This window comes from Pipistrellus kuhlii, unplaced genomic scaffold (genome assembly GCF_014108245.1).
Source record: "Pipistrellus kuhlii isolate mPipKuh1 unplaced genomic scaffold, mPipKuh1.p scaffold_m20_p_10, whole genome shotgun sequence".
Lineage (NCBI taxonomy): Eukaryota > Metazoa > Chordata > Mammalia > Chiroptera > Vespertilionidae > Pipistrellus > Pipistrellus kuhlii.
The window spans coordinates 38,519,569-38,545,234 of NW_023425405.1; the positions used below are offsets into that span (position 1 = coordinate 38,519,569).

General features: G+C 38.3%; 1 long non-coding RNA gene across 1 annotated transcript; it reads right to left on the reverse strand.

The window, feature by feature from the left end:
* Positions 1-5,491: 5,491 nt before the first annotated feature.
* Positions 5,492-22,242, reverse strand: LOC118714300. The gene is made up of 2 exons (XR_004986537.2): positions 21,843-22,242; positions 5,492-5,837 (listed from the first exon to the last, which is right to left on the reverse strand). It is a non-coding gene; the product is annotated as an uncharacterized LOC118714300 (long non-coding RNA).
* Positions 22,243-25,666: the final 3,424 nt, after the last annotated feature.

Below are 25,666 nucleotides of genomic sequence, written 5' to 3' on the forward strand. Positions count from 1 at the left end.
TTAACAGATTTCTTTGAAAGTCCTTCATTCTCTCCACATCCCCACCCCCACTTTTCCAGAGGTGTCAGTTTCCCTTCTCTCCTACTGGGGCAGCCTCTCCCTACCTGACAGGTCTTCCCAAAGTCAAGATCTTACCCCTTCTATTCTGCTTGCCCACACTGGAACTCCCAGGAGGGAAACTTGTCTTTCTATAATACATATTTGTTAAGCATCGTGTACATTTAAAAAGTTAAATAACAAGTATATATAGTCAACATGAATATGTTCAATAAATACCTGAGGTATTATTTCTTATTACACTCATGCATGCACAGGCTCTAATTACACTGAATCTATGGACATGAGGTATTAAAACAGAGAACTGGCTACAGAATAATAAAATTGTGTTTGGCTGCTCTATGTTGGTAACAAGCCGTCCACTTGATTGGATAGCCATGGTGTCTCCTATCCTCAAACCTTGAAAGCATCGCCTCAGCTATCTATCCCTCACACCAGGGATCTATTGAGAGGGCTAGAAATAGCTGAAAGACTAGCCCATCTATGAGACATACTTATAGATGCAAACAACAGGTTGCTGAGTCCAAAGGTAAGGGACTGGAAGAAAGGGGAAATCAGTAGAGGAGATCAATTGTACTGGTATGGCGATCAGTGGAAACTAAACCTGGTGATGAGCAGGCTGTAATATATGTAGATATTGAATTATAATGTACACCTGAAACTTATATAATGTTATAAACCCATATTAATTCAATAAAAATTATTTTTAATTAAAAAAAAAAGACTAGCCCAGTACAATTTCCTTCCCCTGCAACATCAACCACAGCCTAGCTGTTGAAACCTCTCAGGTGAAATTCCTCAGCAGGGGTTCACTGTGCAATTCCTTGCCTGCATATGTGTTGTTCCTAATTATAGGTCTGGCTTTGCCTCCTTAACTAATCTCTAGGCTCTTAAAAAGTGTATTTTTCTTTTTTATTCCCTCACAGTACTGAACATTTAATCTGTGCTCAAGAATCTCTTGTGTGTTGTTTTTTTAATTAAATGTATTGGGGTGATATTGGTTAGTAAGATTATATAGGTTTCAATTGTACCATACTATGATATATCATCGGTATTTGCATTGTGTGCAAAGTCAAGTAGTCTTTCGTCACCATATAATTGACCCCTTTATCCTTTACTACCCTGCTACCCTCTTCCCTCATAATCACCATCCTATTGTCTCTGTTTATGAGTTTTTGTTTGTTTGTCTCATTGTTGCCTATAGAGTTTCTATTTTTTTAATTATCACCCAAGGATATGTTTACTGATTTGAGAGAGAGAGAGAGAGATAAAGGAGGGGGGAGAAACATGTATGTAAGAGAAGAAAATCAATCGGTTGCCTCCTGTACGTACCCCAACCAAGAATCGAACCTGCAATCTATAATATGTATGTGCCCTGACAATGAATCAAGCCCCAACCTTTTGATAAAAGGGACAACACTCCAGCTGACCACCAGGTCAGGGCTGCCTTCAAATTTATATCCCTCATATGAATTATATCATATTATGACTCTTTTAAAAAAAAAATACATTTTATTGATTTTTTCTACAGAGAGGAAGGGAAAGGGATAGAGAACCAGAAACATCGATGAGAGAGAAACATCGATCAGCTGCCTCCTGCACACTCCCCCATGGGGATGTGCTCGAAACCAAGGTACATGCCCTTGACCAGAATTGAGCCTGGGACCCTTCAGTCCTCAGGCCGACTCACTATCCATTGAGCCAAACCGGTTTAGGCTACATCATATGGTTCTTAACTTTTTCTGTCTGATTTATTTCGCTTAGCATGATATTCTTTTTTTTTTTAAATATATGTTTTATTGATTTTTTACAGAGAGGAAGGAAGAGGGATAGTTAGAAACATTGATAAGAGAGAAACATCGATCAGCTGCCTCCTGTACACTCCCTACTGGGGATCTGCTCAAAACCAAGGTACATGCCCTTGACCAGAATTGAACCCAGGACCCTTCAGTCTGCAAGCCAATGCTCTATCCATTGAGCCAAACCGATTTTGGCTAGCATTATATTCTTAAGATCCATTCTACTATTCAGTCATAAGAAAAGATGAGACACAAATGGCAGTGCCAATGTATATATGTACCACCCTTCTACCATTTTGCCTAATCTCATTTCTTTTTTTAAATGCTTTTGCATTGTGTATATAAAGTATTTCAAAGATGTAGAGAAGAGCTAAAAACTATTATGCTAGTTATATATCCAGTACCTGGATTAAACAAATGTTAATATTTTGCCATATTTTCATTAACCCTCTGTTTTGTGTTTCAGTGTTAGAAACACAGAGAAAAACATCCCATTGCTTTAGATTATTTCTAGTTCATTCACATCTCAAGTTTTTAACTACTACATATGTAATTATGTATTGTTATTTTGTTTATTTTAAAATTTTACTTCCCTAGTGGTATTGTATATGCTATATCTTGCTGCACCTTGCTTTTTTCATGAGAGTTTACTTTTGAGATCCATCCCATGTTGATATTTGTAAATCCAGTTCACTCATTTTTGCTCCTAAACAGTAGTCCATTCCCCTTTGGAGGGGCAGTGCAGGAGGCAACTGATCAATGATTCTCTCTCATCGTTGATGTTTCTCTCTCTCCTTCTCTCTTCTTTGAAATCAATAAAAAAATATATATATATTTTTTTAAATGTGAGGGTTCATAGAGTAGCCAAGGAGAGGAGACGGAGTTTTAGGGAAACAAGTCAATTGGAAGTATTATTTTATCTGGAGACCAATGGACCAGAGTAAACTGCATAGATGATACGATGTCAGCATCTGCAACATTCTGTGATTTGTTTACTCCACTCAATTTCCTCAGTCCCTGCTGCCCTCACATTCTGGTTCCATTACACCTGTGTGGCTGCAGGGGTGGTCAGTAGGGTGCTGAACCAAACTGGCAAGGCAAGTATCCACATTCCTATTTTATAAATGTAAGAACTAAGGCTCAGGCAGATTCGCTAACTAACTCAAGATTGCACATCTTGAAAATAGTGAAACCAAGACCAAAGCCTAGGTGTTCTGATTCCTAGTCTAAAGCTCTTTGCATCAAAAAGAATTGTAATTACCTTAAATCTTTCATTCCCAACTTAAAACCTTAAGGAGGTCCTATTTCCCCCCAAGACAATCGTAACTCCTCTGTTTGACTTTTAAGGCCTTCGATCGTTGGCTCTGCTCTCTATTTCAGTCCTATTTCCCAACACTTAGCCACACTCTCACCCCTCCACCCAAAGCATGTCTTGGCTGATTTGTGAATTCATTCCCATCTCTGTGCCTTTGTTTATCCCATTCCCCTCTGTGAGAGAGACTTCCCTTCTTTCTCTATCATCCCTCTGGATCCTGTTTAAGTCTTCTACATCCTCTGATCACTTGGGTGCACACTTTCTGAACTGCCAGTATGAAATGTGACTCTTGAACATTCTCTTGAATTGTCCTCAACTTGTTGCCCTTTGCAACATAATGCAAAGCAAATCCTGCCATTGTGAAATGTGACTCTTGAACATTCTCTTGAATTGTCCTCAACTTGTTGCCCTTTGCAACATAATGCAAAGCAAATCCTGCAAGCAGCTCACTTGCTTTGGTTGTATTGTTTAGTTTTGTTTTGTTTTGTTTTGTTTTGTGTTGTGTTGTTTCTTATATAGGGGTTTTTCAATTATCTTTGACTTAACACTGAACATACATCAGGCCATTCATAAATATTTCATAACTAATGAAATATGGAAGAATTAGAACTAATAGGAAATGCAAAGTATGAAGACTTGGAAATTATGATGCAATCAGTAGTTGAGATGAAAGTCTGTTAGGCATGATAGAAAATTTAAGTGACAAAGTTTTAAGGCAAACTGGTTAAAAAAGATGCAGAGACAGAAATCAGTACCAGGCTGAACCCCATAGCTTTTTCCTGTTATTTCTGTGATGGCTCTGGCTTTTTGGCACTTTGCAAAACAAGGGAAGCAATTTCTATTTACCACTTACCAAATCGACGTTCCCATGCTCAGAAATAATTATCTGCAATTATCTGCAAATGATGATCACATGTGTGCTCATGCAGCCAAAATTTTATTTAGCATTTATGAAATGATGCAAAAGATTGTGTGCATATTCAATTTTCCAAAGTGAATAAGGATCCTGTTGGTGGATATCAAGATATCAAGACAGTCCTGCCCCCTGCCATGCATGTAGTTAGGTACTCATCTGTGCACAAGTAATTAGGTCCTTTGCAGAACAACATATGAACAAACACAAGTTCATATACACTCTATGTAATTCCATGTTGAGGTGATACTGATAAAAAGAAACAAAAAAAATTAGGTGGGAAATTTCCAAAACAAAGTTGGTAAAAACAATTTCATGGAGAAGAAGGGAGAAAGCAGTCTAGTGTGTGCAAGGTCATGGAAGTGGGTTCAACACCTTATCACAGTACATGTGGTAGAGTATGTTGTTGTTATTGTTGTTGTTATTGGTATTAACATTCCCATTTGATAATATAAGATAGTTGGCACAGATAAAATACAGGAGATTTTGAGAACAGTTTATGTTATGAAATACTGAAACTACATATATTTTTAATACATGTGAGTACTCTTAGGTACTTCTTGGACAACAATGAGTAGAAACTAAAATATATTCTTAAAATGCTTACTTCAAATATTGCAAATGACAGGACAAGGAGCCTCCTTATTCCCCTAGAGCACAAAACCAGAAAAGTGGTGGATTTTTTTTCTTTTCATCATTAACAATATTTCCTGAGGGAGAATATAAACTTCCAGCCTGTGCCAGAATTCCACGTTACTACCCAAATTCAAAGATTAAGGGTGTGTATTGCCCACACCCTACATTTTTGGGAACACAAACCCTGCCATTATGTAAGGTCTACTGAGAAGGATAACATGACTCCTCTTCATGGGAGAGTCCGAATTCTAATCCATAATATATTCCCAATGCACTTTGTCCATTAGCCAAAATGACATTAGGTTACACACATCTCGCTCTGTACCTGCTTCTGTAAATGGTAGCACACAAGACAGGAAAAAAAAAATCTCTTGGAATGACCAGTATATTTGTTTCAAGCATCTATACAGAACCATAAAATGGGAAGGATCCAGGAGAAAGGAGTAGCTGGTTTTTAAATATGATATAATTTTCCTCCTAGAGCACTTCTGGGAGCTCAGTACTCTGCTTTATAGTACGGGCCTTTGTTGAGGCTTATATTTCCCACCTGTATTTCTTTCTTTCTTTCTTTTTTTTTTTTTTCCTAGCAACAGTCTGTCTTTGTGCCAACTCCTAAATAACCATAAATTTTGTTCTTATAAACCTTAATGAATGCTTGGCCAAGATGCTGTAACTATTGGCTTCCACATTGGAGCATAAATGGAAAGGGGGCAAGGGGGGAGTGTGCACTGTGAAAAACTGGATAAAATGGAAAAAAGATCACAGCAAACCCAAAGTCGCAATTTGCCTTTAATGTGAAGGAGGCCTTGTTTTCACGGTGTGGCAGCTTTCAGGGGTTTTAATCTCAAAGTGGCTGATCAATTTAAGGTAAGTGGCAGGCATTTGGCCTGGTTCCCAGGCTTTGCTTTGCTGCTCTGAGAAAAGAAAGGATTCAGTCAGACACACAGACAACAGGCATCATCAGCGGCTCCCACATTCCAAGCATTTTAACACAGATTAGGTTGGCATGATTCTACTGTTTACTGAAATCTCCTAGGTGTTGCATTTTTCCTTCTTCTTGGTTATCCGAGATGGTTTTCTCAGGTCAGGACCTTCATATGCCAAATAGCAGGCAGGGCTGGGGGGGGGGGGGGGGGGGGGGAGAAGAGCATGGGTCAAGACTTCAGAGTAAAATGCTATTTTCCTTGCTCCCTGCAAAATATGAGACTTCAGACAGCAGGTAATTGAGCACTGAACTTTTTGCCTTAGGCGTACATTGAGACAGGAACTGTTTTACATGCATTCCTGGGGATGGGGGGAGGGGGGCAAGCGAGATAATTTCTTTAATAAGGACAAACTTAATTCAGCTAGAAATGCTCTATGGATTAACAGGGTGATTTGTAGTTATTTTCTCTTCAGTTTTGGTAAGCACGAGCCGTGCAGATCTGTTGAGCAATATTGTAACCAATATAATCCATTTTTAACTAACATTTTCACATTGAATATTCTTTATTTTTTGAAAAAAAACAGTTACAATCAAACAGATTCTTGACCACTTTGTCATTTTCTTAGCAAAAGTGAATTTTCTTAATCCATTGACCTATAAACTAAGTTAAATAAAATCTGCATTCAGTTGTTCAGACCTGAAAAAAAAATGTATAAGTTGTCTCTCATTGTTTTGGTTCTATCATGCTGTACAGAAATTTTATTTTTAAATATATTTTTATGGTTTTTAGAAGATACTTTATCTTATTTTAATATAGTCAAATTGATCTTTTAATTATCCTTATGACAAATTACTCATTTTTTTCTAGAAATTTTATCAAAATTAATAACTATGGATTTTTAAAATTTTTTATACTTACTCTACCCAGAAATGCTTTCTTAACATTTCATAAATTTACATTAACATATTTCTTCCAAAGCTAACCATTTTGCAATTGAGTAATTTATATTTAAATTATGTATTCTTATCTGTAAGGGTTAGCTTAGAAATGAAGGCAATTATATGTACTTATTTTAACTTCAATTGCTGTATATGCAAATGAAGGCTTTTTTAAAAAATAATATATGACTCCTCATTGATTAAAGAAAAAAAGGAAATTGCCCAGTTGGTGTGGCTAAGTGGTTGAGTGTTAACCTATGAACCAAGAGGTCACAGTTTGGTTCCAGGTCAGGGCACATGCACAGGTTGGAGGCTCAGTTCCCAGTGTGGTGCGTGCAGGAGGCAGTCAATCAATGATTCTCTCTCATCATTGATGTTTCTATTGCCCCCACCCCGCCCCTTCCTCTCTGAAATCAATAAAAACATATTAAAGAAAAAAGGAAACGAATGAGAAGCTGTTAGCAGCCATCCTTCTGCTGCTGCTTGATGTGTCTTGAAGACATGTGATGCATGGGGTGCCTGGAAGTGCAGTAGCCTTTGGCACCCATGACAGAGCCAGCCTAAGAGAACAAGCTAGCATGCTGGGGCTGGGAGACTGGCAGGATGAAGAGAACATGGCTCTGATTGAGCCACAGAACCAGTCATCCTGGAACTACTCTACTCATGACTTATTCTTATATGAGAATAGAGGCCTGGCAGATGAGATTCATACACATAGGTGGGGGGAGAGGTGGTCCTCAGCCTGGCCTGCACCCTCTCACTGTCCAGGACACTTTGGGGGATGTCCACCTGCTGACTTAGGCCTAATTCCTGGGGTCAGACATCCTTCTCACAGTCTAGGACCACTTGCTCCTTACTGCCCGCCTGCAGAGCTCCTGCCTCCACTGCTGAGCTCACCAGCTGTAAGTCTGACTCAGGGCTTCTGGCTAAGTAGTGCTCCCCCTGTGGGAGTGCACTGACCACTAGGGGGCAGCTCCTACATTAATCATATGCCCCCTGGTGGTCAATGCACATCATAGCAACTGGTCATTCTGCCATTCAATTGATTTGCATATTACTCATTTATTATATAGTACTAGGGGCCCGGTGCACAAAATTCGTGCACTGAGGAGGGATCCCTCAGCCCAGCCTGCCCTCTCTCATATACTGGGAGCCCTCAGGGGATGTCCTACTGATGGCTTAGGCCCACTCCCCATTGGGAGCGGAACTAAGACACAATCTGGCCTTCCTTCGCGGGAGGTGACCGGGCTGATCAAGGGAAGGTGCCAGCCCCATCACCCCACTGTTGCAGTCACTGCCAGTCACTGCAGCCACCAAGATATTTTCATCAACATGGACTCCAGTCCCTTCACCATGAAAGAAGGAGAACTTTCTTTAGGCATTTTCAAGATGTGTCTTTCATAGGATATGACATTTCTTTTTTTCTTTTTCTTTTTATCCTCACCTGAGAATATGTTTCCATTGATTTTTCCCCCTTCCCTTCAATCCCAGGCCCTGCCCCTGCCCAAGTCTAAAGCCCCTGCCTGATCGCCCCACCTCTCTGATTGCCAGGTCAGGCCACCCAGGCTTTAGGCTTGGGCAGGGGGCCCCTCTGATCGCAGGCTCAGCCCCTTCCCTCATCCTCGCTCCTCCGAAGGCCAGCTGGGAGTGACCTGGGTGCCTAGGAGGTTCCCAGGACTCTGGGATGTATGCAAATTAACTACCATCTTTGTTGGGTTAATTTGCATACTCTGATTGGCTGTGGGCGTAGTGGAGGTATGGTCAATTTACATGTTTTTTCTATTATTAGGTAAGATAATAAATTCCCTTTTCTTCACTCAACAATATTTATTGAGCAGTTATCCTGTAGGATGCTCTTGGTGCCCTGATCTAGGTTCCTGTAATATTTCAGTGAACAAAATATACAAGATCCCTGCCCTTGTGGAACTAACATTCTAACCAAGAGAGATAATAACCCAAAAACATAAATAAGGAAGTTCTATAGTGTGTAAGGAAGTAGTAAGTGGGAAAATGTAAAAGTAGAGTATGACATAAAGGGTCAGGAGTGAGGGAAGAAGTTTTGGTGTTGACTAGAGTTAAGGGTTGGTCGACCTCACTGAGAAAGTGAGATTTGCACAAATGTTTGAAGGAAATGAAGGAATTATTCTTTTAGCTAATAGGAAGGGTGGGGGATATTTTTATTGTTGTTTGAAGTCCTCTAAATGAGAGAGAGAGGGGTGGAGAGAGATAGGGGTAGGAGGAGAGAGGACTAGCTATGGAATATATCTGGTGCCAATTCCACTTTGGTTCTTCCTAATTCCCAAAATAACTAAAATTAAAAGGTTGACAATACCAAATGTTGTCAACAGGATATAGAGCTGCAAGAAACTCATGCAATGCTGTGGGACTTACTGTAACTACTTTGGAAATGTTGTTGCCAGTGAAGTTAAGCATATGGTCAATCTGTGACTCAGCAATTCAACTCAGGTATAAATTCAAAAGAAATGCATACTCAAAAATAGTTACAAGAATGTTCTTAGTACATTATTCTTACTAACACTAAACTAGAAGCAAACCAAATGCCCATTAATAACAGAATGGATAAATAAAGTGTGATATACATACATAATGGAATACCGTACCACAATGAAGAAAACTATTTCTATGTGTAGCAACATGGATGAATTTTAAAAAGATTCACTACTACTACAGACAGTCCTGACAAACTGTTAGTATTTTAGCTAATACGTTAGGAACTCTTACTATATGCCAGCACCATACTGAGTGCTTGCATTCATTAGCATATTTAAGTCTCCTACCAACGCCAAAAGATAGATATTACTACCTACTTTACATACGAGAAAATAAGTTGAGAAAATAAATTTTCCCAACGTCATTGCATCAATCAGTATACTTCCTTGCATTTAAAGAAACCAAAAGTTTGGTGTAAGCAAGAAAGAATGTATTAAAAGGTTGTTGTACAATATAACTCCCAGAATTGTCGGCATGGCCGGGTGAGGACTCAGCAGTCATGAACGATACCCCAGAGCAAGTCATAGAAAACTAGTGCACAGTGACAGTGGGACCCACTCTGCCAGTTTGGGAAGTAAGACATGGCCACCAGCAGAACCGCCGCTGCTCTGCTGGAGCTTGCTGCACCCTGTCACTGTTGGACCTGCAAGGGTGACTCTCAGTTCCACTGCACCAACCATTCAGAGCATATGATCCACGGCATGGGGCAAAAAACAATAACGTAGGTAGGCATATTTTCTAAAAGCACAAGTCTGGAGGTGACACGCAGGGATTCAAACCCACCCAGTTGGCTTGGTTTCAACACCCTGGGGGCTCAACTTCTATGCTAGACTGAATCCAAAAGCACGGTATTACTTTACCATTTTAAAGACCAGGTGAGCCAATTAAGTATTAAAATGCGCAACAACAGCTTCAAGCCACCATATCATATAAACCAGAAAGCTTCAACAATTTGTTGCTTGACTAATTTAGAAAACAGAATAAAAAAAAAAAAATTGGGCTTCTGAAATCCCCAAGTGCTTTCATGGAAGCAAGAGGGAGGACCTGGTCTGACAGCTCATCCAGAGCCATCACCACACCATGTGACTCAGATGGGTGGTGGAAAAGGGGGGCCAAGTCTGAATCACCAAGACCACATCCTGCCCCTCCCTCATTTTCCCCCCTGGAAGCGACCCATCAACCTTCTTGTTGACATCTCCACCCAGAGCATGGAGCTCAGGTATTTGCAGCAAATGTCTGTGAGCCTAGGAAGTCCCACTTTCCAGCAGCATTTGGCCCTGGTTCTTTCTGTGGCATCTGTGTGTGAAGTTGACTATGACCAAGTGCAAAACTGATAGTTTGTGCATGAAGAATCAGCTCAATTTGGGTTGTTTGTTTATGTTCCACTATATTTTGTGGACACAAACTAACATCACATATACCTACTTACCTTTAACAAACTTTTAAGCTTTTTTAAACTGAAAGAAATTTCTTAAACAATGTCAGCTAGATAATAACTTGAGAGAAATGTGTTCTTTCTGAGAACTGTCCCATAGACACAAATTCATTATAGCCAAAGACTAAGCAGGCATTTTATCCTGCTCTGATTCATCTGAGAAAAACATGTGGTAGACAGTTCAAAATCCTCCCCCATTTACTTTCAAATAAAGAATAAAAAGAAAGGTTGTTTTTTTGCTTTTTGTAAATGCAATTCAGTTAAATTAGTATGTTGGGCTTTTGTTTTGTTTTATCTTATTTGGGGTTTTTATGGTCCCCACTGAAGACAGTGTATGGGAGTTAGGATTAAAAAGCCTGAGATAGTCAGTGCATGGAGGAATGTGAAAGTTCAGACTGAGGAGTCTGAACATTCTTATGTAGGCAGGAAGTAATTCATAAATGTTTTTAAAATCTAATTTACTTTTTAAAATGATCTTTAAGTCACATATAATAAACAGAAAAGTACAGAAGTCATATGGAAATTTAATTTGCAAAATTTGTGCAAGCACCACATGTGATGGGATTGCGGTAGTAGCTAATACTATGGAGGTAATCATTTTGCAGTTTATAAATGTGTGAACATTAATAGACAGACACCTCATTTAAAATGGAGTCTGTAGGCTAGAAAACTTTCATGCACATATGACTCAATGCACAAAACTTACCCCAACAGGAAGAGATGCTACATTACACTCTCAGCAAGAGGAAGATTTCTCCTTGCCCAGTAACAGCTCAGCCAATGTGAACTGCCATAACTCTACCAATGAAAAGGCACTACAAACTTTGAGTTTCCTCAAATGACCACTTTGTTTACAACAGCTCCTCCCAAGTCCATAAAAGAGTGTTCCTCTCCTTTGTTTCTCTGGACTTGCATGTAGTTAGTCATTTATACATAAAAGGAAAAGGGCTGGACGAAAGGCAGCACTAAAAGACTGAATTTTAACATGTGCCATTAGACCACATGTCCTAAATTGCCATTCTTTATTGTTCTCAAATAAACCCATTTTGCTGGAGAAATATCTATTTGTGAAAGGCTAACAAATATATAAAATCAACATATTATACACTTTAAGCTTATTCATGTTATATGTCTATTATATCTCAACAAAGCTCAGAGACAAAGAGAAATAGAAGACTTACAGAACTTCAGAAAGTTTCCTAGTGGCACTTTTTAAAGTTTGAGAATAGAGACAAGGCATAAAACACGTGTTTAGCTTAACAAGTCATTACCATCAGTGTCAAAAAGTCTAAGATTGCCCGGTCGGCATGGCTCAGTGGTTGAGTGTCAACCTATGAACCAGGAGGACACAGTTTGATTCCCTGTCAGAGCACAATCCCCAGTTGTGGGCTTGATCCTTAGTAGGGGGCGTGCAAGAGACAATCAATGATTCTTTTTCAAAATTGATGTTTCTATCTCTCCCTTCCTCTCTGAAATCAATTTAAAAAAAATTTTTTTAAAAAAAGGTCTAAGATCAACAGCATCCCAGGAGTTTCCTGAATTCATCTTCCCAATCACAATGCCCTTCATTTTCCACCTAGGATAATCATTTATTCCCTTGCGCTTTTTTTATGGTTTTATTACCTAGGTATGCATCCCTCAGACAGATAGTTTAGTTTACCTTTTTTGAATTTTGTTTAGAAGGAATCATACTTTATTTATTATTTCTTTGGATTTTGTTTCTTTTGCCCAACAATACTTTTGTCCATCCACTTTGACGTTTGTAATTAATAGTCCATTTTAAGTGAAGGACAGCAGTGTGGCCAGGATTTCAGCATTGGCTTAACATTTGCCAAGATATAAGTCTGAGTAGAATAGGCACAAGAACAGAAACTAGCATAGGGATGAAATGTTGGTTTAACAGCTAAAAATAATGTAATATATCATATCAATAGAATAAAATACAAAAACTCCACATGATCATCTCAATAAATGCAGAAAAATCATTTTATAAAATCTAACACCCTTTCATGATCTTTTTAAAGCATGCTAAAAAAAAAAAAAAAAAAAAAAAAAGAAGAAGAAGAAGAATTAAAGGGAACCTCTTCAACATGATAAAAGCACATTATGAAAAAAACACAAGATGGGTGCGCAAGCTGAGGCCCAATCTCTGCAGGTCACCCCGAAGGACCCTACCTGTGCACGAATTCATGCACTGGGAGGCCTCTAGTGTAAAACAATGAGTTTGGACCTTTGTCACACAGCATATAAAAATTTTAACTCAAAATGGATCAAAGACCAAAATGTAAGAGCTGAAACTATAAAACTCTTTTTAAAAGCCTATGTTTTTATGACCTTAGATAAGGCAGTGGTTTCTTTGATATGACATCAAAAGCATAGGCAGTAGCCCAGCCAGCATTGTTTGATTCCCAGTCAGGGCATATGCCCAGGTTGCAGGCTCAATCCCCAGTGTGGGGTGTGTAGGAGTAGCTGATCAATGATTCTCTCTCATTATTGATGTTTCTATCTCTCTCCCTCTCCCTCCCTCTCTGAAATCAATAAAAATATTTTTATAAAAGCATATGCAACAAAAGATAAAATAGATTACATCAAAATGGAAAAAATAAATTTGTGCTGTAAACATTACTATAAAAAAAAAGTGAAAAGAAACCCACAAAATAGGAGGAAACACCTAAGAAGAGATCTAAAATATATAAGAACATTTACAACTCAATAATTAACAGATCACCTAATTTTTAAATGGGCAACAGGTCTGAATAGACATTTCTCCAAAGGAAGTATACAAATGGCCAATAAGCACATAAAAATGTTCAGTATCATTAATGATGATAAATAAAAATCAGAACCACGGTGAGCTACCACTTTATACCCACTAGGTTGGCTATAATAAGCAAGACAGTAATTGGTAAGGATATGAAAAAAATTGGATATCTTATACCCTGCTGGTGGCATTGCAAAACAGTGTGGCTATTTTGGAAAACAGAATGGCAGTTGCTTAAAAAGTTAAACATAAAAGTTACCATGCAATCCAAAGTGCCACTCCTAGGTATAAACCAAGAAGAAATGAAAACACATGTCTAGGAATGTACATAACATTAGTATTCACAATATCCAACAAGTGGAAACAATGCAAATGTCCATCAGTTAATGAATGGATAAATAAAATATGGTATATCCATACAATTGAATATTATTCAGCAATAAAAGGGAACAAGGTATTGATTCATGTACAACATGAATGGCCTTTGAAAACATTCTAAATGAAAGAAGTCTGTCACAGAAGACCATAATAGTGTATGGTTACATTTATATAAAATGTCCAAAATAGGCAACTTTATAAAAGCAGAAAGTAAATTTGAGATTGCCTAGGGCTGGGTGGGGGTAGGAGTAAGGAGAAATAGGGAATAACTAGAAATGGGTACAAAGTTTTGGGGGAGTGATGAAAATGTTCTGGAATTAGTAGTGTTGGTTGCACACCTCTATGAAGTGTGTGAGTTATATCTCAATAAAAGTGTTATTAAAAAAACGATAAAGTTAAGTTAAATACTAGATAGCAGAAAGACTGCCCAGCCTTAGCCCTACAGTGAGTGGAATGGGATAACTATAAAGGTACACTATTGTGGAATATATAAAAACTGGTTAACTCTTACTAGTACATCAAGCCTTTATATAAAACACAAAGACTTCTGAATTTTTTTCCTACAGCATCCTAGCCTCTAATTTAATTCGATATAATACAACTCAGTATACCCAGAGCTTTGGACCATTCTCTGGGAGTTTTGGCAGGCTACAAGACTAAACAAGATGTTGTATTACAGTCAGAGATAGGCTGACCTTTTGGATGGAAGTAGTAGAAAAGCTAAGGGTGGGGGGGGGGGAGGAGAAGGGAAGAGAGAGAGAAAGAAGTCTCAAACGGTTTCAGCCTTGGAATTGTAGCTATGTCTACAAGCCAAGCATAGTTTCTGTATTCACTACTCACTGAAAAGATTGTTGTCAGTAGTAATGATTGTGTGCCTACTGCATGCCACATGCTGTGATAGGGGCTGAAGACATAGCAATGAGAAAGGCTCCTGAGAGGATCCCAGCTTGAAGGGGAGCGAATAATCACAGTAAAGTAATAGATATGCCATAACTGGACTAAGTGCTCTAGGAGCAGAGAGGAGGGAGCAACTGACTTTGTATGAGTAAAGTTGAGACAACTTCCTGTGAAGGTGACCTTCCAGCTGAGTTTTGGAGAATGAACAGAAGAATGCCTGCATTGCCCTCTAGGCATTTTTGCCACGCATATAAAATTCTTACAATGCTAGTAAGCCAGTATTTATATTCTACCCTTATCTAAAAACCAAACAGAATTAAATAAACACCCAAAAGACACTGAATATGCTATAAAGCCATTCAGAGGATAATAGACATGAGTATGTGGCTTGTGACATTTACAGGCAGGCATTCTTTATCCTGCATTTTTTATAAAAATACAGATAATTAAGAAAATGATATATTGTCGACCCTAAATTATCTGCTAACAGTTTCGTTTTATTTTGTTCTATCAAACAACAGACGCATCTATATATATAAAAGGCTAACATGCTAAGTATCCCTCCCACCATCCGACGAATCGCTATGACATACACTGACCATCAAGGGGCAGACGCTCAATGCAGGAGCTGCCGTGACGAGCACTTGCCATTTACAGAGAAACAGCAGCATGGACCTGGCGCCATCAAGGTAACACTAAGCTTCCCCCAAAGGGACACAGGCCCCACCACCACCCCAGAGTGACACCCCACCAAATTGCAGTCAACACTACTGAGACTCCAGTGTGCAAAATGCGGCCCACAGTCCAGCCCAGCCTGGAAATGGTTGCTGAGGGCGCCAGGTAATGATATCACACAGTAGCACCTGGCTTCCTCTCCCTAGCGACTAGCCTCCATAGACTTGCTTTATAGCTAGGTGCAAACATTTACACTTTAGCCAAATGTCTGTGAAGCGTTTTCCCATGCCTCATCTCATTTGATCCTCACAGAAGTCCTGGAGTAGATATATGAGACTTGGCGGAATTCTATTTTCTTATCATTAGCCAGAAAATGAACATTTAGAAAGCTTAGAAACTTGACCCAACTGAAAAGAAGTAAGAAATGGTGAACCTTGAAAATGACTTCAGGTTTTCTCACTGCGCAGAATATAGTCAAACACTGCTGCAGTTAAATATTTTACCCTATGTTCTCCCTGAGTGATCTACAATAATAATCTACTTTGGGTTGATATTACTGCTGTGTTGCTGACAATTACCTGAAAGAGAAGTTGGGGTGCTTCACTGGGCTGGAAAAGGTTTAGTTAAATCAGAAAGTAGTTCTAATTAAGCAAGTTTATTCTAAATCTATAAAAGGCTAAGTTGACTTGTGCATGAGCAATATATAGTAAACTCTCCCTGGTGCCGATCACACATGTGTGTTTCGATCTGCCATTGTTGATCATTAATTTGGTTGACACTTCTATTATAGAGAAAGGGTGAATAGCTATATTAAAATATTTCTTTTAATTAATTTCCTTTCAAAATGTATGAATTCATGCACTGAGCCACTAGTATCTATATGAAAGACTGGGCTGAAGTACAAAATGATTTAATTATAAGGCTAGAAGCAACTCTAGTATGTGCTCTGTGCATTTTGACTTTAGGCCTGGGTGAATTTAATTACTCCTGGTTTAATTTTTTTTCTTTCTTTCTTGAAATAGTTTAGAAGGATTTTCCACAGCTTCCCTTGGTAATCTGACTTTTGTCATCCATGGTCTTAGATTAAACAAAGTGTAGTTTTAATGTGCAATTACTCAGAAAAACAAACTGGCAGCCCTAAGGAATACTAGGATGGGATTTCTCAAACAGTTGGATTGCTCTGAAACAGAAGCTTATCAGCAAATGGCCTGTAAACCAATTTTGGCCACCGAATATTTTACTCTGTCTCTGAATGAGCAAAGTGCTTTTATCTCAGTATGATTTGTCAAGCAATTACAATGACACCCTACCATTTGACTTACAGACTGACCATTTCCTTTGTGACAAAATTGAAATTTCTCTTGCCAGGTTAGTGGAAAAGGGACAAAATGATGATAAAAGGAAGAAAACTTTTATTTTAGAAAAAAAAATTACTCCAACACAGAAGACAGTTTTCTTCCCTTATACTCTTGGACTTTATTGCTAATGTACTAAGAAATACAAGCACTCTTTCCTATCTCTTAGCAAAAATAGATCTCCTAATTCTCTTAAATTAAATGTTTCAATGATCTTACCCCACCTTACTGTCCAAGAGAATTTGGCTTTAGTAAGCTAAAAATAAAGAAACAAAAAAATCCTACATATTGTTGAAATGCAGGAGGAACTTTGAAGGTATCCAGAGGTTCTTGAAAGTTTTTTCCCCCTATATAATTTTCCAACAAAATGAGAGTATAACAGCCTTGGACTTAAATTAGTACTGAAAGTTTACAGGCCTTTTACAAGAGACATATAGTAATTTCTTCATTGGAGGCCAACTGAGTCATTGGTTTTATGTGAACAATTTCCTAGCAGGCATAAAAGCAGAATGTTATTTCTTCTCAAATGAAAGGTCAATTGTATGTGATAGCTTAGTAATTGAACAGAGAATTGGGGTGGAGGCCCAATTAGAGATTAGCAAGCCTCTGCCCATGCCCCCTCCTCCTAATTCTGCCCCCACCAGCCTCAGAAACTAGCCAGCAGTAGACTAACCATTTCCCAGAGCGTCAGGAGCCTTTGAAACCTGAACCTCTCCCAGAGTAAATACAGATCAAGAGTTTGTCCCTCCTGGCCAAATCCTTCCAGAGAGAGAGATAGACTCTTCCTCTGAGCCCATGGCTCCTTGGTGACTGTTTTCAAGGAGGGTTTATCCCAGCTGCTACTAATTCCAAAGTCTGTGGAAACTTCATAGTCTTATAGTGAAACCATCTCTGAGAAACAGTCATTTCAGATCAGGTGTACCCTTCTTGAATAGTTTCAGTGTCCCTCAATCCATCACTCACTTTTCAGCAAGCTTACAGGCGGCCAGTCGCACTGTGCAGTGGGAAACTGCTGGCTGTAAAGAGCCCATCAGAGCTGCTCAGCAGAGTGACCAATGGCTAGAGGTCTGGAACCAATGGTATGATCTGGGGTAAGCCACATAACCTCTCTGCTTCAATGCCTTCATCTATAAAATGGGTTAATAGTACTTACCTCATAGCTGATTCTGAGGAATGAATGAGTTAGTACCGGTATATCTAAAAGTGCTTGGTGAATTGGCCAGTATAGCTCCATTGGCTGAGTGTGGTCTCATGCACCAATAGATTGCTAGTTTGATTCTCAGCCCAGGTTGGCAGCTTGATCCCCAGTAGAAGGCATACAGGAGGCAGCTGATCAATGTACTCTCACATTGATGTTTCTCTCTTCTCCCTCTCTTTCTAAAAAAAAAAAAAAAAGCAATGAAAACTACTCTTTTAAAAAAAAAGAAATTGCACTTAACTAGGCTTCACCTTTTATTGGATTACCTTAGATATCTGGCTATAATATTATAGTATTGGAGCACATATTTGCTTACTGTTCAAGAGCAACTATTCAAACACTTCTCAAACTGGTCTTAACAGAAGATTATTCTAGGAGATGTTAATTAAGTGTACTAGAAATTTTTTTTGCAGGAAACAAATTTACTTATCCATTAAACAAAATTTGATTGATTTCTTGATTCTAGGACTTCTCGGTCTTTCATGGGATATGTGCATGATATGTGCCTTTGGTATGCAAGGTTTACCAAGTGTAATTAAATGCAGAACCCTTTGTATTTAGAGTTCTGGTATATTCACTACCTTCCTGAAACTGTGTTCGGAAGGGGATGCTCGTACATGTTAACTTGGAAACTCACAGAAAGATCATTACATCAATGAATATTTAAGTCCTGCCTTCTGAATTCCTTATTAGCATGAACAAATTATATCACACTGGAAAAAAATATTCATAAAAGTGGAGAATTCAAAGACCAGTAAAATCAATAGGTTGCCACCATTTTATCTTGCCAAGGAAGATCATTAAAATAAATCATCATTTATTATTACCATTGTTTCATAAAAGAGAAACATTTAACAACCAAAAAGTGAAGAAATAATATAATTTAAAAGTAAAAGTCAATTATTGAAATTGAATATATTCCAGTGTGTAAAAAGTTTTCTACATTATTTGTATTTTTGTCATTTTGCCTTGTAGGAGATAAGAAGAAATAAAAGGTATCCAAATTAAAAAAGAAAAAGTAAAACTGTCATTATTTGCAGATGCAATGATACTGTACATAGAAGACCCTAAAGACTCCATCAATAAATTATTATACTTAATAAATTAATTCAGCAATATAGTAGGATACAAAATTAATACCCATAAATCTATGGCTTTTTGTACCAATAGTAAACTTACAGAATGAGAAATTTAAAAACAATCCCATTTACCATTGCACCAAAAAAATTAAAATACCTAGGAATAAACTTAACTAAGGAGATAAAACACCTGTACTCAGGAAACTACAGGACACTGGGGAAAAAAGATAGAGAAAGACATAACAGATGGAAGAATATACCGTGTTCATGGATTGGAAGAATTAACATAATTAAGATGTCCATACTACCCAAAGCAATCTACAGATTCAATGTACTCCCTATTAAAATACCAATTGCATATTTCACAAACTTAGAATAAACTCTCCAAAAATTCATCTGGAATAAAAAAAAAGACCCCTAATAGCTGCAGCAATCCTGAGAAAGAAGAACTAAGTAGGAGGGATCTCAATAACAGATATCAAGTTATATTACAAAGCCACTGTTCCCAAATCTGCCTGATATGACACAAGAACAGACATATAGACCAATGGAATAGAATAGAGAACCCAGATATCGACCCAAACCACTATGCTCAATTAATATTTGACAAAGGAGGCAAGAGCAAACAATGGAGTTCAGACAGTCTCTTCAATAAATGGTATTGGGGAAATTGGATAGATACAATGCAAAAAAATGAAACTAGACCACTAACTTACACCATACACAAAAATAAACTCAAATGGATAAAGGACTTAAATGTAAGTCAGGAAACCATAAAAATATTAGAGGAATCCACAGGCAGCAAAATCTCAGACATATGCTGAAGCAATATTTTCACCAATACAGCTCTTAGGGCAATAGAAACTAAAGAGAAATAAACAAATGAGAGAAAAACTTCTTAGTCATTTGGGAAATACTGATGTATACAACAGCACACAGAGCTCATCAAATTTACCCTGAATATTTCAGATATGTTTTATTTTGCAAAAAATTGCTTCTTTCTTTTTCATTGGTCCTATTGGTTACTATTATAGGCTTCAATTACCTGGATGATTAACATACAGGAGGGGGCAAAAGTGAGTTTACAGTTGTTCATATGGAAAAAGACATACAGGTTATGATTATTAACAATAGCTTTACTAACTTAAAAGAATGTCCACTGGCACAGTGCACTTAGGTACAATCTCATAAGTGCTCCATTGCCAACCTTCCTAGAAATAATAGTATAAGAATGAACGATCTTGTGTACTCACAACTGTCAACTTACTTTTGCCCAGCCCTGTGTCTATGTCTGGATATTATTACCATGCAGAGAGGTGGTGCTTTTATCTTGTTGGTATATTAGGAATACTGTGGCGGGTGGAAGGAGGGTGGGACAGGGCCACTCCAGGCATACCACTGCCCTGTAAATACATATCCATGCCTCTCTGGGCATTTTCTTCAAACTTACAACTATATCCTCTGGAAATTAATAAAGGAACACCCTCTCTTTCCCAGACTCTCTTCTCTGAATATATCTCACTTTGCCTTAAATTATGACATGGTTCCCCTTGAGGAGCCTACCACTCTTAAGTAGTTGTTCATTCCCCCCCCACACACACACTCCATTGGGGTTAGGAGGAGGGGCCAATGTCTTCTTCAATCCCTGGTACAATTTCCAGACATTTGCTGCTTAGATACTCTCTTTCATACTCTAGGCACCCCTCCCCTGGCTCTTCTCCTAATTCTGCTTTTCAGGCTTCTTCACTATCACTTCCAATGTGGCATTCCTTGGTCTGGTCTCAGTCTCTGCTCCTTCTCACTGGATATTCCCCTTCAAATATCTCACCCAGGTCCAACGTATCAGTGACCATCTATTTACTAATGAATCTCAGATTTTAATGTGTTTTGTCTGAAGCCCTTTTCTGGGCTTCAGATCTATATATCCTGCTCCTTGTTCTGCTCCGCATATCCCACAGCTTCCTCAAATTCAGCTCTTTTTTTCCCCCCTCCTTCCCAATTCTATGTTTGCTACCATGTTTCCCCGAAAATAAGACCTACTTACAGGTTTCCTTCTGAGTGAAATATAAGGCATCCCCCTAAAAATAAGGCGCCCCCCCACCAGGCTAAACATGAGAGATTTGGTCCACTGATTCTGAAAGAAATGGAGTCACAAGAAATTCACCAGGAAATTCAGGAATTGGATTGTTATGATGATGTTCCAGAAGATGATGACATGATTGTCATTCAATAAATGAGTAAATTCTTGATACTGTAGGATTCACAGTTTGTCTGGTTTGTGTTGACAACTGCCGTACTACCGCACCGTATACAGGTAATAAATTTCCTTTATTTTCATTTAACAATAAATGTGTACCTTATTCTTCTTCATGGAAAAATAAGATAAGACATCCCCTGAAAATAAGACCTAGCGCATCTTTGGGAACAAAAATTAATATAAGACACTGTCTTATTTTCGGGGAAACAGGGTATCTCAGACACTGCACCATTTTCCATCCATCCAAAGCTAAAATCCCATTTTTCCTAAAATCAGTCCAATTTACTTTCCAAACATCTCTAGAAATCTACCGGTTTCTCTTTTTTGGACTTGCCCCAGTTTTGTGTAAGCCACCATCATCTCTTGCCTGTATACCTGGAACCTATCCTTCAGTGTTTTTTCCATTCTGCAGAGTGATCTAAAACTCATATCTGATTACAACACCCCCAGGCCTGAAAACCTTCAATGCCTTCCCCTACCCAAATAGTAACACGATGGCAAAGTCCTCCTGATCTGTCCCCTGCTTGCTTCTGCAGCCTTGCTATCTCCTTTCTATACCCGACAATTCTCAGGGTCTTAAAGAAGCCACACTCTCTTCAGGCTCTAGGCCTTGTATGTGTTGCTCCCTTTTCCGAAACACTTCTTCCCATCACACACATACACCATCTACCCCACATCTCTCTTGTTCTGGCGTATTTTTTCCCCCTCTTACGTTAGGTCTTAGCTTGGATAACTCTTCCTTCAGGAAGTTTTCCCAGATGTTTCAACACAGAATTGAGTATTGAGGATGTACCAGGCTTGTGTGGTGACTCGTGAGGAACAAAGATCCAGGGTGCTCTGAAGGAATGAGGCCTGACCCACATCCCCTTGCCTGTGGCTACCCACCTGGCGAAGCTGCAGTCTGGTGAACCAGGGCCAGTCCTGAAGTCAGAGAAAAGTGGCAGGTGGACACCTCAGGTACTGCGAGGGAAACCCACCTGCCAGTCTTTCCCAAGTGCAAATGGGGAAACTGTCTCCGGGGTCGTATTTACTTATCATGGTTAAAAGCTCAGACTCTGAAGCTAAACTTCTAAGGTTCAAATCCCTGCTTCACCATTTGTGAACTTTTAGACAGGTTAATTAACCTATAGAAAGAAAATCAGAATGGAGATTAAATGAATTAATAAATATTTCAAAGCAGTTCCTGGCACATAGTAAGTGCCCAATGAAAGCTAACTATTATTATTACCACTCAAACTGATGTTTTCAATTTTCTAAATACAGTAAACTTGAAGAATTTTCTATGAATTTAGAGCAGGGGTCAGCATACAAAGCCAAATCTATTCTGCCACCTGTTTTTGTAAATAAAGTTTTATTGGAACACAGCCATGCCCATTCTTTGACATATTGTCTATGGCTACATTCACTCTGCAAAGTTGAACAGTGGTCACAGAGATGGTAACGAGTCACAAAAACTAAAATATATACTCTGGACTTTTATAGAGAAAGAGTGCCGACCCCTAATTTAGAAAATAAAAGTGATAGCTTGAAAGAGATTAAATGAAACTATATTTATTTATAAGAATAGGTATCCTATTATAAGGTATAAAATGTGATTATTTCAAAGGAAATCTTATCACTCATATTCTTTATTGAGAAACAAGTATAAAATATGTTCTCCTTTATCCATATCCCACCTTTTTTATTTTTACCAGGACTAAAAAGAGAAAACAATATAGTATTTCAAGTATAAATTTTGAAGTTGAAGAGTCAGAAAATTCCCTTTCACTTGGTTCTGTATGCACAACTTTGATCACAGTCTGTCTTGGTCAAGTTAGACCAGTAGGTTAGAGAAGGGTGCTACAGAAGCCAGAGAAAAGACTTTGACCCTTAACTGATTGCTGACATTTAGTTCTGTACAATAGACCTTGACTTCAGACAAATAGCTAATTGCCGTCAGCTCTCTCACCAAGGCATGCAGGTGATCACAAAGTTATGCCCACGGGCAGGCACTTCAGCCCTGGGTTCAGAAACATCCTGTTTACCTCCGTAGATGACTTGTTTTCATGGAACGTACTATTATGTCTCTTCAGAGAAACACATGGGTTGCCAGAATTGGGGCTTATCTGATAGGTGAGTCAGATGGGAGATAGAATTATTATACTTCTGAAAAGCCTTTCTAGCTTTTCAGAAGTATAATTCTTCTATCTTCCATCTGACTAGCAGCACTCTGCCTATCCTTGTTGCAATGTTTCCCCTACCTTTTCTTACTTTCCTAAACACGTTCCTTCACTTGGCAAACCTGGCTTTGTTTTCTTATTCCCGATTTAAACATGGCCACCTGCTTCTGCTCTCTATCTCTCCTAGATTCTCCCCGCTCTCCATCTCTCCTAGATTCTCCCCTTCATATTTCTATTCAAACCTGGTCATTGAATCCCGAATCTCTGTTACTTTCTCTGTTACTTGATTTAGGAGAGAGGGATGAGCCCCTCCACATACATCAGAGTCTCCCAATATAAAGAGCCCAGAAGTGCCAAAAGGATCAAATGTGGAGGTCAAGTACTGAAAATTGTATTTCCTCACTTTGTACTGTAGTAGCATCGCATTCGTGATCAATATGCAATAAAATCTTCACATGGATTACATGTATGGAAAGTTGGCATTGGGGGAAATGCTTTCTTTCCAAAAAACAATGTCCTGTCTCTTAGCCAAGCACACTTATTTTAAAGAGTTGGTATGCAATTAATGTATTTGAAACACATGACTGATTAAAAATAGCAGCACTGTTAAGTTCTAGCTTTGTTCTTTTGCCAGTTTTGAAGTTCCATGAGAGAAAAGGATTTAATGATCATAGTAACAAGATAAAACTAAAGCTTATGTATGTTTGCCTGCTTTGTTTCATTGAACATGTCCAAATCTGCATACGTAATCCAAATTGGGGACTGCTACAGGCATGCATTCTCAATTCCTTAGGTCATTTATGACATTTACATCACTCAAAGTTTTCTAATATATTTTACATGTTAACTCTATTTATTAGATGCACTTGTTTTCAATGGAACTAGACTTGATAATAACATAAAGCATAATTCAGATAGTGGCTAAATAAAATAAACCTTTCTTTTTCAAGCTTGCTAAACCCTAAACTTTATGTTTCTGGAAATTCGTTTTGACTCTTATTCTCTAGAACAAGTTTCTTTTCAGAAAAAGAAGGGGAAAATGCTTAATCTGTTAAATTTTATTGGTTTGTGTTTTTATTGTTTTGTTTTGTTCAGATCTCAAAAGCCATTTCTGCCTTGCTGATTCATAAAACCAAATGTATCAAAATATTTATTTCCTGTGCTTCTATACCCCTAGAAAAGTTAAATAAAATAACTGTATTAATGGGTTCAATTAAAAATTTGTTGAGGACTTCACACTTACCCAAATGTGATTCTGTTGTCTTTAATTCACTTGGCAAAACGAATGATGGAAAAAAATAGACTGAACGAATGATGGGAAAAAAATATTTCACCCTGTCTCAAATCCAGTCTAGACTCCATCCTGTCATTCTCTTTTCTCTCTTCAAATTCTCTCTCTTTGTTCTCTCCTTTCAGGCTATAAACAGGCTTACCTTTCTCTGATTCTAAAACTTTTAAAATAAACACTTCAAAATGAAACAAAAGTAAACTTTATTTCTTTTATGCTCGCTCTCAATTTATAATCGTCTCATTTTTTTAACATGCTTACTCCTTAAAATGGTAATCTCTACAGCTGATCAGTACTGCCTTACATCCAGTGAATTCCTCCAGTTTGATGTCTTCCTCACCATTCTGCAGAATGATTTTGGTCCTCTTCCTTGTTAATCTGTCTATGGTATTTGACCTGGTTGAACACTCCCTAGTGTTGGGAGGGTGCCTCCATCCTTTGGGCTTCATGTTTTTATGTGAAGCAAAGGCCACTAGGGTAACACTCTCTTTACCCTGCACAGGGAAGGAGTGGATGTTCTGCTTTATGAGTTTGGGAGAAGGAGCAGACTTCACTTCCTCAATAACAGGGAATGGTTTAAATAAATGGTGATTGATGCACATGGCGGAATAGTGCTTCCTCAGCCTCTTTGCTTGCACGAGAACACACATTCTTCCTTGCTGTCCTTGCCTGCCCTAACGTAGTTTGGAAGCTGTAACTGACTGACCCTGTGAGACCTTACAGTTCCATTAGCAAACTGCTTAGCTAACAGGCCTAAAGGCACATCCTCTCACTTTTATTAATAATAAAAATAGTTGTTTTGATCTCCATTTGTCTCTCTCGGTAGGTTCCAACGTCCATAGGATAGATGGGTGTTTTCTACTGGCCCCTCTTCCAACACTTCAAAAACCGGCTCCTTCACCCTCCTCTTGTGGCTTTCACATCTTTCTTCTCCCTTTGCACACACATGTAGGACAGGTGCTATATTATAGCACAAATTACATTGCATTTTATAATATTGTTCTAGTTATAAAAGTAATTCTTTCTAGACAAAAGGTTTTAAGTAAAAAAAAAAGTACAAAGATAAATGTAAAAATTCATCAATTTAGA